This window comes from Podarcis bocagei (genome assembly GCF_964188305.1).
Source record: "Podarcis bocagei genome assembly, chromosome: 12".
Taxonomy (NCBI): Eukaryota; Metazoa; Chordata; class Lepidosauria; order Squamata; family Lacertidae; genus Podarcis; species Podarcis bocagei.
This window is the reverse complement of record NC_138137.1, coordinates 14,450,538-14,466,345: the sequence shown is the minus strand read 5'-3', so window position 1 is coordinate 14,466,345 and position 15,808 is coordinate 14,450,538. Positions and strand designations below refer to the sequence as shown.

At 41.7% G+C, this 15,808-nt stretch overlaps 2 protein-coding genes across 6 annotated transcripts in view; one reads left to right on the top strand and one right to left on the bottom strand.

Annotated features, from left to right (window-relative positions):
- Positions 1 to 15,808, bottom strand: part of CPNE4 (copine 4) — a 265,049-nt gene that overhangs the window by 86,771 nt on the left and 162,470 nt on the right. The window lies entirely within an intron of this gene.
- The window catches only part of LOC308570119 (prostatic acid phosphatase-like), a 269,185-nt gene continuing 254,049 nt past the window's right edge, over positions 673 to 15,808 (top strand). The window contains exon 1 of the mRNA XM_081164844.1: positions 673 to 890. The gene's annotated coding sequence lies outside the window, so the exon portion shown is untranslated. The remainder of the gene's footprint in view (positions 891 to 15,808) is intronic.

The following is a 15,808-nucleotide window of genomic DNA, read 5'->3' as shown; positions in this document are numbered from 1 at the left end:
TGAGAATGTGTTTGAACCATTTTCAATCTTAAAAAATAGTTTAATATAGACATTTATAAAAAATATAAACATAAACATAAATATATATTTTAGCTTTGCAGATTTGTGATTGTATACTCTCTTGTATGCCTCTTGGAGATTATTTCTGTGAAGCAAGACACACATATTTGAAAGAAATTATGTGCATTAAAAATCATTAAATGGCCATTCCTAAATATTGATTAAATCTGAGAAACCTAAGAGAGAAAACCCTGAATGTGGCTGTGGAGAGCAGTGTTATTTTTAGGACTAATGGAAATTAACAAGATGAAACTTTCCAGGCAGCAATAACTTATATGAGATTCCAACAGAAGCACAAAGCAATTTACACTTCACTTGGTAGCTCATGAGTAAGTTTGGCTTTTTATTATTAACTCTGCTTTCACACCACTTCATCTCCATTCCACAAATGGTCAGAAAGGTCACCATGCTTTAGAGCTATTGCTTTCACATTGACTGACGTTTGAGAATAGTGATGAGTAGCTCACGGGACGTGGGTGGCGCTGTGGGTTAAACCACAGAGCCTAGGACTTGCCAATCAGAAGGTTGGCGGTTCGAATCCCCGCGATGGGGTGAGCTCCCATTGCTCAGTGCCAGCTCCTGCCAACCTAGCAGTTCAAAAGCACTTCAAAGTGCAAGTAGATAAATAGGTACCGCTCCAGCGGGAAGGTAAACGGCATTTCCGTGCGCTGCTCTGGTTCGCCAGAAATGGCTTAGTCATGCTGGCCACATGACCCAGAAGCTGTACGCCGGCTCCCTCGGCCAATAAAGCGAGATGAGCGCCGCAACCCCAGAGTCGGTCACGACTGGACCTAATGGTCAGGGGTCCCTTTACCTTTACCTTACCTCATGTGAAGCTCTTTTTTTCAGCATAGTGTTGGAATGTCCCAGGATTCATGCACTAACCTAATTGTTTCAAATCCCTGCTTTGCTCCAGGGGTGAGTTATTTAGGCTGCAATCCTAGACCTCTGCCTTGTAAATAAGCCCACATGACTTTTCATGCGTGACAAACTACACCTGCTGAAATGGTGGTGAGCTTGGCATGGTGCAAGCACAGCAGCGGAGTCAATCTGGCACTCCCATTGCTGTGTTTGCCCAGCGCCAGCTTCTGCCACCTTGCCCTCCTCCTGTCAGTAAGCACAGCAACACAGCAGATGGGAGGTCAGTTGCCCTGAAGCTCTCTCCATGCAGCCACCCATCCCCAATGACTAGCCACTGGGTGCCCTTTCATGACACCCCAATTCAGCTGCCTCTCTCTGCTTAACAGTAGAGCTGGTCCTGTGTTGTTGTTAAAATTTCTGTATCACCCTTCATCCAAAGATCCCAGGGCGGTTCACAGCAGAAAATGAGAATGCAGTGGTACCTCGGGTTATGTACTTAATTCGTTCCGGAGATCCGTTCTTAAGCTGAAACTGTTCTTAACCTGAAGCACCACTTTAGCTAATGGGGCCTCCTGCTGCCGCCGCGCCACCGGAGCACGATTTCTGTTCTCATCCTGAAGCAAAGTTCTTAACCTGAAGCACTATTTCTGGGTTAGCAGAGTCTGTAACCTGAAGCGTATGTAACCCGAGGTACCACTGTACAAAAAATAAAATAAAAACAAAACAAAACAAAAACAAACCACCACCACCCACACTTAAATTTGGGATATTATCATCTATTTTATTCTCAAGTTACCATATCACTACTTTGCTTCATATATATTTGTTCTTATAGAACAAGATACTACTACCGCATTTAAGAAACAGCCCTGCATAATTTCTAGAGCTTTCTCTTACACCCCACCCCCTCTGCAGTCCGATCATTTTTCTTCCGCTGAGAAGGCCTTTACATTCTCTGAGCTACTGCTTTAACTAATCATTAGGTACTTGATATTCTTGAGTGAGGTGCCTTTCAAGTGCATTCAAATGCACTTCTTCAGAGCGGTCCAGAATTTTGAGGCTGATCCAGCTGCTGTAAGAAGTGTGACTCTCCATTAAAATATGAAATGAACAGAAGACTTTTTTTTTAGGTCATTCAGTTTGACTGGGAAGAAAATACATGAAGTAGAATAAATGAGCTATTTGAATTCTATGCTTCACTTTCCCCATAATTCAGTTCATGTACTTCTCTTCTTTTAGTTTTGATGATATGCCAATACCCTGCCCACACTAGTTCTGTCTGTCTATTTATTTATTTATCTATCTATCTGCATACACACACACACACACACAAACATATGTATTATGAAAAGTTGTTCATTATACATTTCAAAATCTCTTAAGATAGCATAGCTAAATTTTGCATTCCTGACATCAAGGAGTAGGTTTCTACCGACGTTTGGACACATTTGGACACCATTTTGAATCAAGATGACAGGCTGAACCTTTCATAATTGTACTGATTTGAACCACTGATTTCAAGACTGCACTAGTTTTTCAGTTTACCAGCACACCCATGAAGAAGACTCATGACTCAACTTACTACAGTGGTACCTCAGGTTAAGTACTTAATTCATTCCGGAGGTCCATACTTAACCTGAAACTGTTCTTAACCTGAAGCACCACTTTAGCTAATGGGGCCTCCTGCTGTTGCCGCGCCGTCGGAGCACAATTTCTGTTCTCAGCCTGAAGCAAAGTTCTTAACTGGAGGTAATATTTCTGGGTTAGCGGAGTCTGTAACCTGAAGCGTATGTAACCTGAAGCGTATGTAACCCGAGGTACCACATTATTATTATTATTATTATTATTATTATTATTATTATTATTAGTTTGACCAAACTGTGGGGAGCAGTGGAAGACAGGAGTGCCTGGTGTGCTCTGGTCCATGGGGTCACCAAGAGTCGGACATGACTAAACAACAACAAAAAATATTATTATTATTAGAATTTATATACCACCCTATACCTGGAGGTCTCAGGGCAGTTCACAGAACAAAATCAAAATATAAAACCACAAAATATATAATCAAAATAAAAACAAATAAACTTACATGGTTTAAATGGTTATATTTGTTACATATAACAATTTAGAAGATCTGCCACAAATCAAATAAATCTAATCATAGGAGTCCAGGCAGGTGAGGTTGTCATAAAAAGGGATTAAATCCCTTTCCATTGGACATGTTAACAGCTGCAGCATGCGGCCATACAGAAAAGGACTCTTCCTCTTTGCTGTGTGAACTTGGGTTATGTGGATCTGACAGGCGCACCCTGGCGCCACTGTCCAGCATTCGCCAAGGTGCGCATACCAAGTCTAAAGGGCACCCCCAAGGACCACCTTCTACACACCAGTGAAAATGGTAAAGATGTTATTTTATTAGAGTGGGAAACCAAAGATGACGAGGTTAAATCAGTTATGATTAAATGGGCTCAGGATGTGGGACACAACATTCAACTGGAAAGTTGGGGGAAATTGTGGAATGTTGACATAAAATTCACAGATTGCATACTATTAAGAGAGAATTACATGAAAATGATGTATAGATGGTATATCACACCTTTTAGCTTCAGCCAAATTTTTGCCTTCAGAGAAACAAAAATGAAGATGAACCGTCTTTGGACTCTTGCAGTCTCACTGTATTTACATCTTACGAGCAAACGCTGCAAGATTTACATTCTTTCAAGCCTCCTTGCTTTGGATGTTCCTTGGTCCCAATGAAACCAACATCGGTGCAATTTAGAACTTAACTACTTATAATTATATTAACATTGTAATAATTATTGTTATAACATAAACACTGCTGAATGAAGGGGTTGTTCACCTTACTGAGGATCCAGAAAGCGATCTGTTCAGAATGCAGAATGAGTCTCTTCAATTACTTTTTTTATTTATTTTAAAGGTGTTTGTGATTGGAAATGCCTTTTAAGGTAGACAAACAACAGTCAATATTAAGCAGGCGTGGCATAGTTAAATAGTATTTTTTTTTGAAGCTATGTTTACTCACAGCAATCAAGACTGCTAAATTCTGAGAAGTCATATTCTGAAGAATGATTCCAGCTTCATTCACTTAAGAAATTTTAACACTTAACAATCAAGTTGAAGGAAAGAAGTGATTTTTTTTAAAAAAAAAAATCCAAACAGTAACTTGTAAACAGGTTTGTCTATCAGAAAATAGAAGAGAACAAACAATGGATATATTTAATAAATAAATAAATGATGCCATCACATCATAACTGCTGATGCCTGGAAATAAATAACTTTAATTTTCTTTGTCTATAGTGATGCTGTTACTATGAAGATCATTATCTGATCTTCTTACATCGGTGTGTTAACCTCATTACATCGTTCCTGTAATTTGCCACTTAATGAATTGCCTATAAATAGCAATCCAATAAGGCATTTGATGCTGCTAAAGATCTCCTAATGTATACGCTTGGGTAAGCAAAGCATGATTAATACTCATGCTCAGAGATGGGTTTATGAATCATATCAATTGATACAGATCCAGTGCAGCTGTCAGTTTAAGAAATCTGTCTGCTAATGACATGCTCTTAATGAAAGATTTATTAATTCACTTTCAATGGTATAATGCAAATGGCAAATCAATTATATTACTGAGGCATTAAAAAGATAGGGGACCCAACAGGGTTCCCTTTGAGTCTCTCTGCCGTAAGTGAAAGTTTTGAGATGAAGCCTGCACTTCTGCATGTTGAGGTCCCATTGGATCAGATTCCATACCCAGTTACACATTTTGTTATGTATTTGAAATATACTCGGAGTCAAGAGTGGATTTCATGCTATTTATTCAGCTCATAGTGGTGAGGAGGAATGGAAGTTCCCCCACAATATCTGCTTTATATACATTATTTACACAATGGGCTGCATGTGATTGGCTAATTCTGGGATTCTCCGGTAGGCCAATCAGGTTGTGGATTCACTTCCACCTGGAGCTGGATTGGGTGGCTCCTGCGGACCAATCGTACTGCTGCATTGTTCTAGGACCAATCAGACTGCTACATTCTGAATCCTATTGTTCTAGGACCAATCAGACTGCCGCATTTTGGATCCTATTCAACTCAGTACATAACAGTATTTTAGCCGCTATCCTTAGCATCTGCAACACTGCTCCTATTGTTAGAGTTACCATGGATCTCTACATTGTTAACGGAACATAAGAAGGGTGATCAGACTCTTCCCAGTTTAACATCCAGCAGATACTGGTAGGAAGCCCACAAGCAGGAGATGACTGTAGACATAATCTTTGGTATTCAGAGACATAGGTCTATACATAGCCATCCTAGCTATTTGCTTCCCCTTGCTTTGCCCCATAGGAGAACTGTGATGTTAGCCGTTCTTGCCTGCTACCACCAGTCCAATTAGAAACATGAATGGGTTGAATACTGCTTACAAGCCCTCAATCTGTTGCCACTCCAAGGCCATGCCATCTGGCGCCCAATGCCTGGCACATTTATCACTCCCATCTCTCCTTTCCTTTCCTCTCCTCTCCATATGCATACAGTTCAGTTAAATCACAAGTAGACAACAAGGTGCCCCCCACATGTTGTTGGACTACAATTCCCAGCATCCACAACTATTGGCCATGCTGGCTAGGGCTGATGGGAGTTGAAGTCCCAACAACATCCTGAGAGGACTACATTGGCTACCTCTTAGTTAGGTACACATGAATTGCCAAGTGGCAATCAAAGAGGGTTTTGGTTTGGTGGCCAGTTTTCTTCTCATAGTATTATAAATTACGCCATGCATTCCATAAAGTAGACCTTAAGTGTTCATAATAATAAAATTATTGGCCACATTTTCTTCATTCCCCACAATATCAAGTTTGGCACCTTAAATAGTGCTTAATCACTTAGCCTTAGTTGTTCGGGGCACAAGGAGAGTGGGGTTCAATTTAAATGAAACTTAAGAAAAGTCAAGTATTCCACTCCACTTGGCTGAAATGACAGTCAGAACTGGACTGCCCAGATCCATTTGGCACCTTTGAAATTGCTCAACTCAACACAATCTAGTGATATTTTCAAATACAGAAGGGTTTATACTTGAAGAGAAAACTTCTTAATAGCTTAGGTCAAACACTCAGCCTTTAATATCTTGGGAACTGGCAGCTGCCTCGAGAGAGCCAATCCATCAAAGGAGGAGCAGCAAAAAGCCAAAAACATAGATGAGAGTGTGCAGGAAAGCATTCCATATTTTTAGAACCTATCGCTTGGCTTTTTGAAACTTATTTTTCAGGGGCAATATCAAACAATATTTTCAATAAGTGTCGGCTGGATAGAAAATGATTTGTTAAGGATATCTTTATTGGCCAAAGCCCCTCTAACATTACTTTGTAACTGGTCTTAAGAATTATGGGTTGTATCCAATGCTAGTCCTAGAGTATGCTAGTCCAGAGTATGGCTCATTCATTTCAATAGGTCTACTCTAAGTATAATGTAGTTGGATACAACCCATTGATGGGATCAGGGACCCTTTTGCTTGCAAACTCTGAAGGGCACCAGGTTGAGGGAGGCTGGTGTAGATGAAGCAGTGATCTGTCTCCATATTACAGCAGTTTAAACAATTTCAGGTACATGTTCAGTGAGAAATAATAATAATAATAATAATAATAATAATAATAATAATAATAATTTATTTATACCCTGCCCATCTGGCTGAGTTTCCCCAGCCACTCTGGGCGGCTCCCAATCAAGTATTAAAAACAATACAGCGTTAAATATTAAAAACTTCCCTGAACAGGGCTGCCTTCAGATGTCTTTTAAAGATAGGATAGCTATTTATTTCCTTCACATCTGAAGGGAGGGTGTTCCACAGGGTGGGCGCCACTACCGAGAAGGCCCTCTGTCTGGTTCTCTGTAACTTTACTTCTCGCAATGAGGGAACCGCCAGAAGACCCTCGGCGCTGGATCTCAGTGTCCGGGCTGAATGATGGGGGTGGAGACGCTCCTTCAGGTATACAGGACCGAGGCCGTTTAGGGCTTTAGAGGTCAGCACCAACACTTTGAATTGTGCTTGGAAACGTACTGGGAGCCAATGCATATCTCTCAGAACCGGTGCTATGAGGTCCCGGCGGCCACTCCCAGTCACCAGTCTAGCTGCCGCATTCTGGATTAATTGCAGTTTCCGGGTCACCTTCAAAGGTAGCCCCACGTAAAGCGCATTGCAGTAGTCCAAGCGGGAGATAACTAGAGCATGCACCACTCTGGCAAGACAGTCCGTGGGCAGGTAGGGTCTTAGCCTGCATACCAGATGGAGCTGGTAGACAGCCGCCCTGGACACAGAATTAACCTGCCTGCGCCTCCATGGACAGCTGTGAGTCCAAAATGTCTCCCAGGCTGCGCACCTGGTCCTTCAATAGCCCTTTCTTAAAAAATAAAGGCATATCTCAGCTATGAACTAGATATGCACCTAACCATTCTTTAAATCATATGTTTGCATAACATTTGACGTACACTGAACATGTACATAACTGAAGCAGCCCTTAATCTGGGCCTTCTGTGCAGTGGCATGGAAAGCTTATGAGAACTGTTGAGTGCTGGAAAATGAACAGGGAGATGAAAGTGCTCCCTTTAAGCTTTCAAGCTAAGATTCAGAGTACGACCCAGAACTGGATATAATGCAAAAAGAAGAGGAGTGAACAGAACATCTTTTCTAACGCCAAAAAGCCTCTGCTGGTTGTTGTTTTTTTTAACTCTCCGACCCCACTGTACATTTAAAAAAAGAAAAAGAATCTAGTCATACAAAAAAAAGTACAATGAATCAAAATCATCTTGATCATTGAGGACTCCTGAAAAGAAGAGGATAATGCAAAGGGAGAAAGGTCTTTATTTTAAAATAGCAGTGCAGTTTGCATTAATTCGGTCCGTTTGAACTCAATCTGTTTGAATCTCTTCTATTCAAATTCTGCACGGAGGACGTGGACATGAACACAAAAAAAGCTGTGGCCTGCAGCATCCTCACGCAGTATTGGTCAATGATCAAGGGTCCCGTCAGGACTGGGATTGTCTCCTGCAGCAATCCTGTTGAATATCATCCTTCCTTTCTATTCCCAGGAAGGGAGATGAAAGTTTATCTCCCAGTGCAAACAGCACTTTCAGGATTGCAGCAAGGCATTAAAAAGCCCCCTCCCCATGCACTCAGGCCCCTCATCCCTGCAATTTTAAATTGTTTTAACTAATCCAAAGCATGTTAATTGCACCCACCTAATGCAGGAGTCTAGTGATGTATGGAAGTGAGAGCTGGACCATAAAGAAGGCTGATTGCCAAAGAATTGATGCTTTTGAATTAGGGTGCTGGAGGAGACTCTTGAGAGTCCCATGGACTGCAAGAAGATCAAACCTATCCATTCTTAAGGAAATCAGCCCTGAGTGCTCACTGGAAGGACAGATCACGAAGCTGAGGCTCCAATACTTTGGCCACCTCATGAGAAGAGAAGACGCCCTGGAAAAGACCCTGATGTTGGGAAAGATGGAGGGCACAAGGAGAAGGGGACGACAGAGGACGAGATGGTTGGACAGTGTTGTCGAAGCTACCAGCATGAGTTTGACCAAACTGCGGAAGGCAGTGGAAGACAGGAGGGCCTCGTGTGCTCTGGCCCATGGGGTCACGAAGAGTTGGACACGACTAAACGACTAAACAACAACAACAACAAAGCAGGAGTCAACAACACAGTGCCTGCAGGCACTCGTGCACTTTCCCTGGTGCCCACAGGGTCATCTCCTCTTGCTGAAATTAGCTCCAAATAATCTTTCTATCACAGCCAACAGAACAGGTTGTGGCATGTGCTTGGTGGCAGGGGTGCTCATGACAGTTCCTCCAGTTTGCAAATGTGCCCACCTGTTATGTACTAAGCTTGGATCCTAGAACAATAGGCAAGTAGTATCCTAGAATGCAACAACTGATTGGCTTGCAGGAGAAGACCAGTCAGGCTCCAGGAGGAAGTTAATCAGCCTACTAGGCTGGTAGGATCGTAGAACGCAACAACTGATTGGCCTGCAGGCTCCAGGAGGGAAGCAGAATCAGCCAGTCAGACAGGACTCATTGTGTAAATAATGTATATAAAAGCCTGAGGTTTGGGGGGCAATTAAATCACTGTTTCACAAGCTGCAATAAAGAGCATGAAATCACTACAGCAGTCTGAGTATATTTCACCACCGGACCCAAAGGTTTGACAGCCCCGGATAACGAATGTAGCGTGTGGTTTAGGATGGCCTGAGTTTTACAACTAATAAAACTTCTGCAGCTTACTTGAATGTTGTGGATTACACCATTGGCTATGGATCTTCATATAACTGACCCCAAACACCCACTTAAAATGAGGATGGGGACCATTGAGTGGAGCATGAAAAGCTTGGCCATTATTTTGCTAACCCTCTCCCCCTATAGAATCATAGAATTGTAGAGTTGCAAGAGACCCAAAGGGCCATCTAGTTCAACTATTTCAGCAGGGTGCTGGTCCAATGTCCCTCAATCCTTGTGGTGGGCTGGACTATATTTTGAAAAAAATATATGAACGAATTCCTATGCCCCACCAATAACCCAGAGGTGCATTTTAAATAAAAGGACACATTCTACTCATGTAAAAACACGCTGATTCCCGGACCATCTGCAGGCTGGATTGAGAAGGCGACTGGGCCACATCCGGCCCCCGGGCCTTAGTTTGCCTACCCATGGGTTAGAGCTGGGGTCAGCAAACTTACTGCGCCTCGGGCCGGTGTCTCCAGCGCCAATCGTGCGGCAGGCCGGAGGGCGGGGGAGTGCGTGCCCATGCATGTGTGTGCACACTATTTCCGGCGCACTTCTGGGTCGGAGGAGCACCGGAAATAGCTTGTGTGCATGTGCACAGGCCTCCTCCGCCCCGGATGTGCACTGGAAATAACGCTTGCGCATGTGCACAAGCTATTTCCGGTGCTCCTCCGACCCAGAAGTGGGCAGCAGTGCAACGCCGGTAAGAGCAGGTGGTGGCAGTGGACGGCGGGGGTCACTGCGGGCCGGATAAACGAGTCCCTCAGGCCTTATCCAGCCTGCAGGCCTTAGTTTGGGGACCCCTGATCTAGTCCAAACCCCTGCAAAGCAAGAATCTCAGCTAAAGAATCCATGACAGATAGCCATCCAACTTCTATTGAGCCCACCTCCTACAGAGGTAGTCCATTCCACTGTCCAACAGCACTTACCCTCAGAAAAGTTCTTCCTAAAGTCCTTCCTATTTCTATTCATTCATATAATTAACTCCCCAGCAGCATTTTCTCCTAAGAATTTAAACAGGGAGAGAGGCATCACCGCCTTGGAACCTTGATCCCACTGACAATATCATTTGGCACCATCTGGGGTCATTTACTGCTGGCTGCGAGAAATGGCATTATTTTACACCGTGACATTACCTGAAATAAGAAGACAAGACTAATGCACTGGCCTGACTGCAAAAGAACAAAGGTGTTTGGAAGAATGACACAAGTGGGCAGAACCTTTCCTGATCAAATCTGTGCAGCGCATTGTTCAGTTCAGGGTCTTTTTGCCAGTCATCCTGAATAAAATAAAAAAAAACCCAGGAAATGACAGAATAATTAACACAGACAAAACTGTGCTATCTGCTTTCAAACTCAGAGAAGCCTAACACGAAAGATCGCATCAGTGACATCAAATTTCTTTTTTTTTTTAATAAAATTTTTTATTGCGTTTCTTTCCATAGGTTAACAGATTTGTTTACATAGCAACATGCAAGAAACATTTTTTATATATGAAGAAAAGTAAGAAAAAGAAAAAAAAGTTGAGTAACTTTCACAACGTCCTTCAACAGTTCGCTTTCTTTTTGGACCTCCTCACATCCTCTCGGCATTGCATTCATTATTCTAGCCAGTTCAGCAATTTGTTATCTTGTTTCCCATCTTATTGTACCTTTGAATTATTATGTTACCAATTTCGGAAATTTGTAATTTAGTTTTAACACTCTTAATAAACATAATATTTTGTTTCTAATTTGTCTCGTTTTTTTCATCAATACTTACTTTATCATTTACTTAGATAAATTGCAGAAGCATAATGTTTCTTAATCGTGCACAATCTTAACATTCAAACAACTTATAATATTTTTGCAAATAGTCCTTAAATTTTTTCCAATCCTCCTCCATTGTTTCTTCGCTCAGATCTCGAATTCTGCCAGTCATTTCTGCCAACTCCATATAGTCCATCAGCTGCGTCTGCCAGTCCTCCAGTGTGGGTAAATCTGGTGTCTTCCAGAACTTTGCAATAAGAATCCTTGCTGCTGTGGTTGCATACATAAACAAGGTTCTGTCCTTCTTTGGCACCTTCCGGTCCACCATGCCCAGGAGAAAGGCCTCTGGTTTCTTAGAAAAGGTATATTTAAATACCTTTTTCAACTCATTATATATCATTTCCCAGAAGGCCTTTACTTTCGGGCAGGTCCACCAGAGGTGAAAGAATGTCCCTTCTGCCTCCTTGCATTTCCAACACTTATTATCAGACAGATGATATATTTTAGCCAACTTGACTGGGGTCATGTACCACCGGTATACCATTTTCATAATGTTCTCTTTCAAGGCACTACATGCCGTGAATTTCATACCGGTGTTCCATAACCTTTCCCAGTCCTCAGACATAATATTGTGTCCTACATCCTGTGCCCATTTTATCATCGCAGATTTAACTGTCTCATCCTGTGTGTTCCATTTAAGCAGCAAGTCATACATTCTCGAAAGTACCTTAGTCTTTGGTTCTAGTAGCTCCGTCTCCAATTTCGATTTCTCCGTCTGGAAACCCACTTTTTTATCCATTTTAAATACCTCTTGAATTTGAGCGTAATGTAACCAATCTCGCACCTTACTTTTTAATTTGTCCTGGCTTTGGAGCTTCCAGTTGTCTCCAACTCTTTCAATTAATTCCCAATATTTTGGCCAGTAGGCCTCCATATTGGGCCTTTTTTTAGAAATCTTGGCTTCCACTGGTGATAGCCACCTCGGGGTCTTACTTTCTAGTAAGTCCTTATACTTCATCCAGACGGCAAAAATTGATTTCCTGACAATATGGTTTTTAAACAGTTTATGAACCTTCGCCTTGTCATACCACAAGTATGCATGCCAACCATAAACATTGTCAAACCCTTCCAGATCTAGGACATCGGTGTTTTCCAACAGAAACCAATCCTTCAGCCAGCAGAAGGCTGCAGCTTCGTAGTATAACCTTAAATCCGGCAGGGCAAACCCCCCCCCTTTCTTTTGAGTCAGTTAGTATTTTGAATTTAATTCGGGGCTTTTTGCCCTGCCAGACAAACTTAGAAATATCCTTCTGCCATTTTCCAAAACATTCCATTCTGTCCACGACCTGGAGGGTTTGAAATAAAAATAGCATTTTTGGCAAAACACACATCTTTATAGCTGCGATTCGGCCTGACAAGGTAAGTTTCAATCTCGACCAAATATCCAAGTCTTTTTTAATTTCCAGCCAACATTTTTCATAATTATCTTTGAATAGATTTAAGTTTTTGGTGGACAAAGATACCCCCAGGTATTTCACTTTTTTAACCACACTTAACTCTGTCTCTTTCTGGTACCCCTCTGTAGGCGTCAAATTTTTGGCCAAGACCTTAGTTTTTTGTTTGTTTAGCTTGAATCCCGCCACCCGACCAAACTCCGAGATAAGTTCAAGAACTCTTTTCGTGCTAGATTCTGGCTCCTGTACTGTCAAGACTAGGTCATCTGCAAAAGCTTTCAGTTTGTATTGTTTCGCTCCGACCACTATACCCTGCACCAACTGGTCCTCCCTGATCATGTTCAGCAATACCTCCAGAACAGAAATAAATAACAGAGGGGATAGAGGGCACCCCTGTCGTGTCCCTTTTTCAATTTGGAGTTCCTCCGATACCACATTGTTCACTATCAGTTTAGCTTTTTGTTCTGAATAGATTGCTTCTAATCCATTTTCAAACCCCCGTCCCACTCCCATCCCTTTCAAGTTTTTCTTCATAAACATCCAAGAAATGTTGTCAAATGCTTTCTCCGCATCAATAAAGATTAAAGCAGCCCTTGTATTTCTAATTCGCAACAGCTCCAATATATCAATAATGTTCCTGGTGTTGTCAGACATGTGTCTACCAGGGAGAAAGCCTGCTTGGTCCTTGTGAATTACTTCATTTAGTACATTTTTAAGTCTATTCGCTAAAATGTCTGCAAATATTTTGTAATCCACATTCAGGAGTGAGATGGGATGGTAGTTCTTAAGCTGGGTCTTTTCCCTTTCTGACTTGGGAATCAATGTGATGAATGCTTCTTTCCACGTTTCCGGTGCCTTCCTCCCCTCCATGATCTGGTTACAAACCTCCAGCAACGGTTGTATCAAGAAGTCCTTCAAAGTCTTATAATATTTGGAGGTGAGTCCATCCGGGCCTGGAGATTTGCCCAGCTGCATATTTTGGATGGCACCTTCAATTTCCTGTTGAGTTATTTTGCTGTTAAGAATTGATCTTTTATCTTGACTTATTTTAGATAATCCATTTGTCCTCAAAAATTGATCTATTTCCGATTCTTTCTGAGGCCCCTGTGCGTAAAGCTCTTTAAAGTATCTGTGGAAGCACTTTCTTATTTCTTCTGGTTTCTGAACTATTTTTCCTTGAATCTCCAAGTTTGTAACCGTATTTAACTTTTGTCTTTTTTTCAACTGCCAAGCTAACAACTTTCCACATTTGTTTGCTGATTCAAACGATCTCTGCTTCATTTGTTTAATTTTCCACTCAATCTCTTGATTGATCAATTTCGAATATTGTGCTTGATGGAATTTGATCTCTCTTAGCACCTCTTTTGACTTCGGTTTGGTTCTCAACTTTTTCTCTCCTTCACTTATTTTCTCTAAAAATTTTTCCAGTGACATCAAATTTCTAATGCAGCGGGGGGAAATGCAATAAATGTGCAACCCCCCCAAAAAAAACCCACATTTGGACTTCAAACAACCTTTTTCATTCCCTGCAAATCCAATCCCTTTACACTTGTTATTAATAAGAGAGAACCACGGTTTCTAACAGCTTCTTTCTATTATTTCTTCATAGGATAGTCTCTCCCTCTCATCAGTCCGAATCAGATAATGCTGCTGAGGAGATTAGGGAGACGTTATCCACACGAAAGTGAAAAACAAGGATGAGCAAAAATAAAAGTAATGAAACTGTTAAATCTGTTTGTTACTTTTGACCTAACGCTTTTGAGAGCAGGCATTGAGAAAGGTACGCTATCAGGTGTTTGGAACAATCTCAGAAAGATGTCGCAATTTAGTGGTAAGAATACACGGATGCCCAAAGGGCAAACAAGGACAACTGAATAATAGCAGCCTTAATCTCAGATAGGCTTAAGGCAGGCTTCCTCAAACTCGGCCCTCCTGATGTTTTGAGACTATGATTCCCATCATCCCTGACCACTGGCCCTGCTAGCTAGGGATCATGGGAGTTGTAGGCCAAAAACATCTGGAGGGCCGAGTTTGAGGAAGCCTGCCTTAAGGTCTCCAACTAGACTTACAGGTGTCTGCAGTGGTGCTAAGAAGAATTCCCTGGTCCCCAGAAGGAGGCAGCCTACTCTATTTAAGGAGCAGGGCCATGTTGCAGTGACTGATCTCCATTTTCCTTGTTTTCCTTTGAAATTCATTTTGAACAACTAGAACTCCACATTATTAGCTTTGCAAGAGCTTTTATTAACCACTCCTTGTAATTATCAGTCAATCAATCAATCAATCAATCAATCAATCCATCAATCACCTTCCACACAGGCCTCAAGGCAATGCACAAAATACAAGCAGTTGAAAACAAGACAGAAAATAAAATAAGATGAATATGAAAACAATATAAAGTAGACACCAATGACAGAGACTTATTCATCCATCTGGAAAAGTTTGTTAGAACAGAAATGTCTTCAATTGTTTCTGGAAAGTGCAGGCATTTTGGCACCAAAGGCAGAAAGTTCCAACAACTGCATTTCCCTAGGAGTAAAAATACAATAAAAAGAGGTTCGCTAGCAATTTACTGCCCTTTCATGACAACAATCAAAACCTGCTGCCTGAGGCAGTCACTCCAGTCTGCCTAATGATAGGGCCAGCGCTTTGTGCTGCCCACTCACCTGCACTATTGTCGTCCATGCAACAGCACCTGGCTTTGGATGACAGTGCGACAAAAGGTGACCTTTTATTTCTATTTGTGAAAAATAGCAGCGGTATTCATTCTTCCTATTATTTTACCCCCTTCTACATGTCTTTCCATAATGCCATCCTAATTGGTCCACCTGTGGATATCAATCAAGCGCTTTTCTAACTCAGTCGAAGTCTATTACACTTGATTAAGAGAATGAGCCCCATCTAGTATGAAGACAAATGTTGACATTTATTACACCATCCCGTATCCACGGTTAAGGCATATTATATTCTCAGCGCCTTTCCATTACTATTCAAATGGATTTTTAAAATGCTCTCTAATAGCCATATTGCAGAAAGTGCTGCACAATCATCTTGATGCCTTCAGCCACATAATCCATGGCAGGCAAAAGTTTAATGCACCCTCTGGCACGTGGGCTGTTTATCTACATTTCAAAATCAATTTAGGGAAGGAGAAGCTTGCTTCTAATCCACTTTGGGATTGGGATCAAAGTCATTTAGGCCTTTCCCATCAAAAGGCATTTTAGAAAGATTAACACCCAAAACGGTGCTTCTGTTGGCTTCAAACCATAATTTGCTGGAAAAAAACTTTTTTCTTCTTCTTCAAGAAAACAGTGCCAAGAAACCATTTATGACATTTTAGGTTCTACGACACCGAAAAAGCTAAACTGTCAGAGTGCCAGGAGGGTGATGA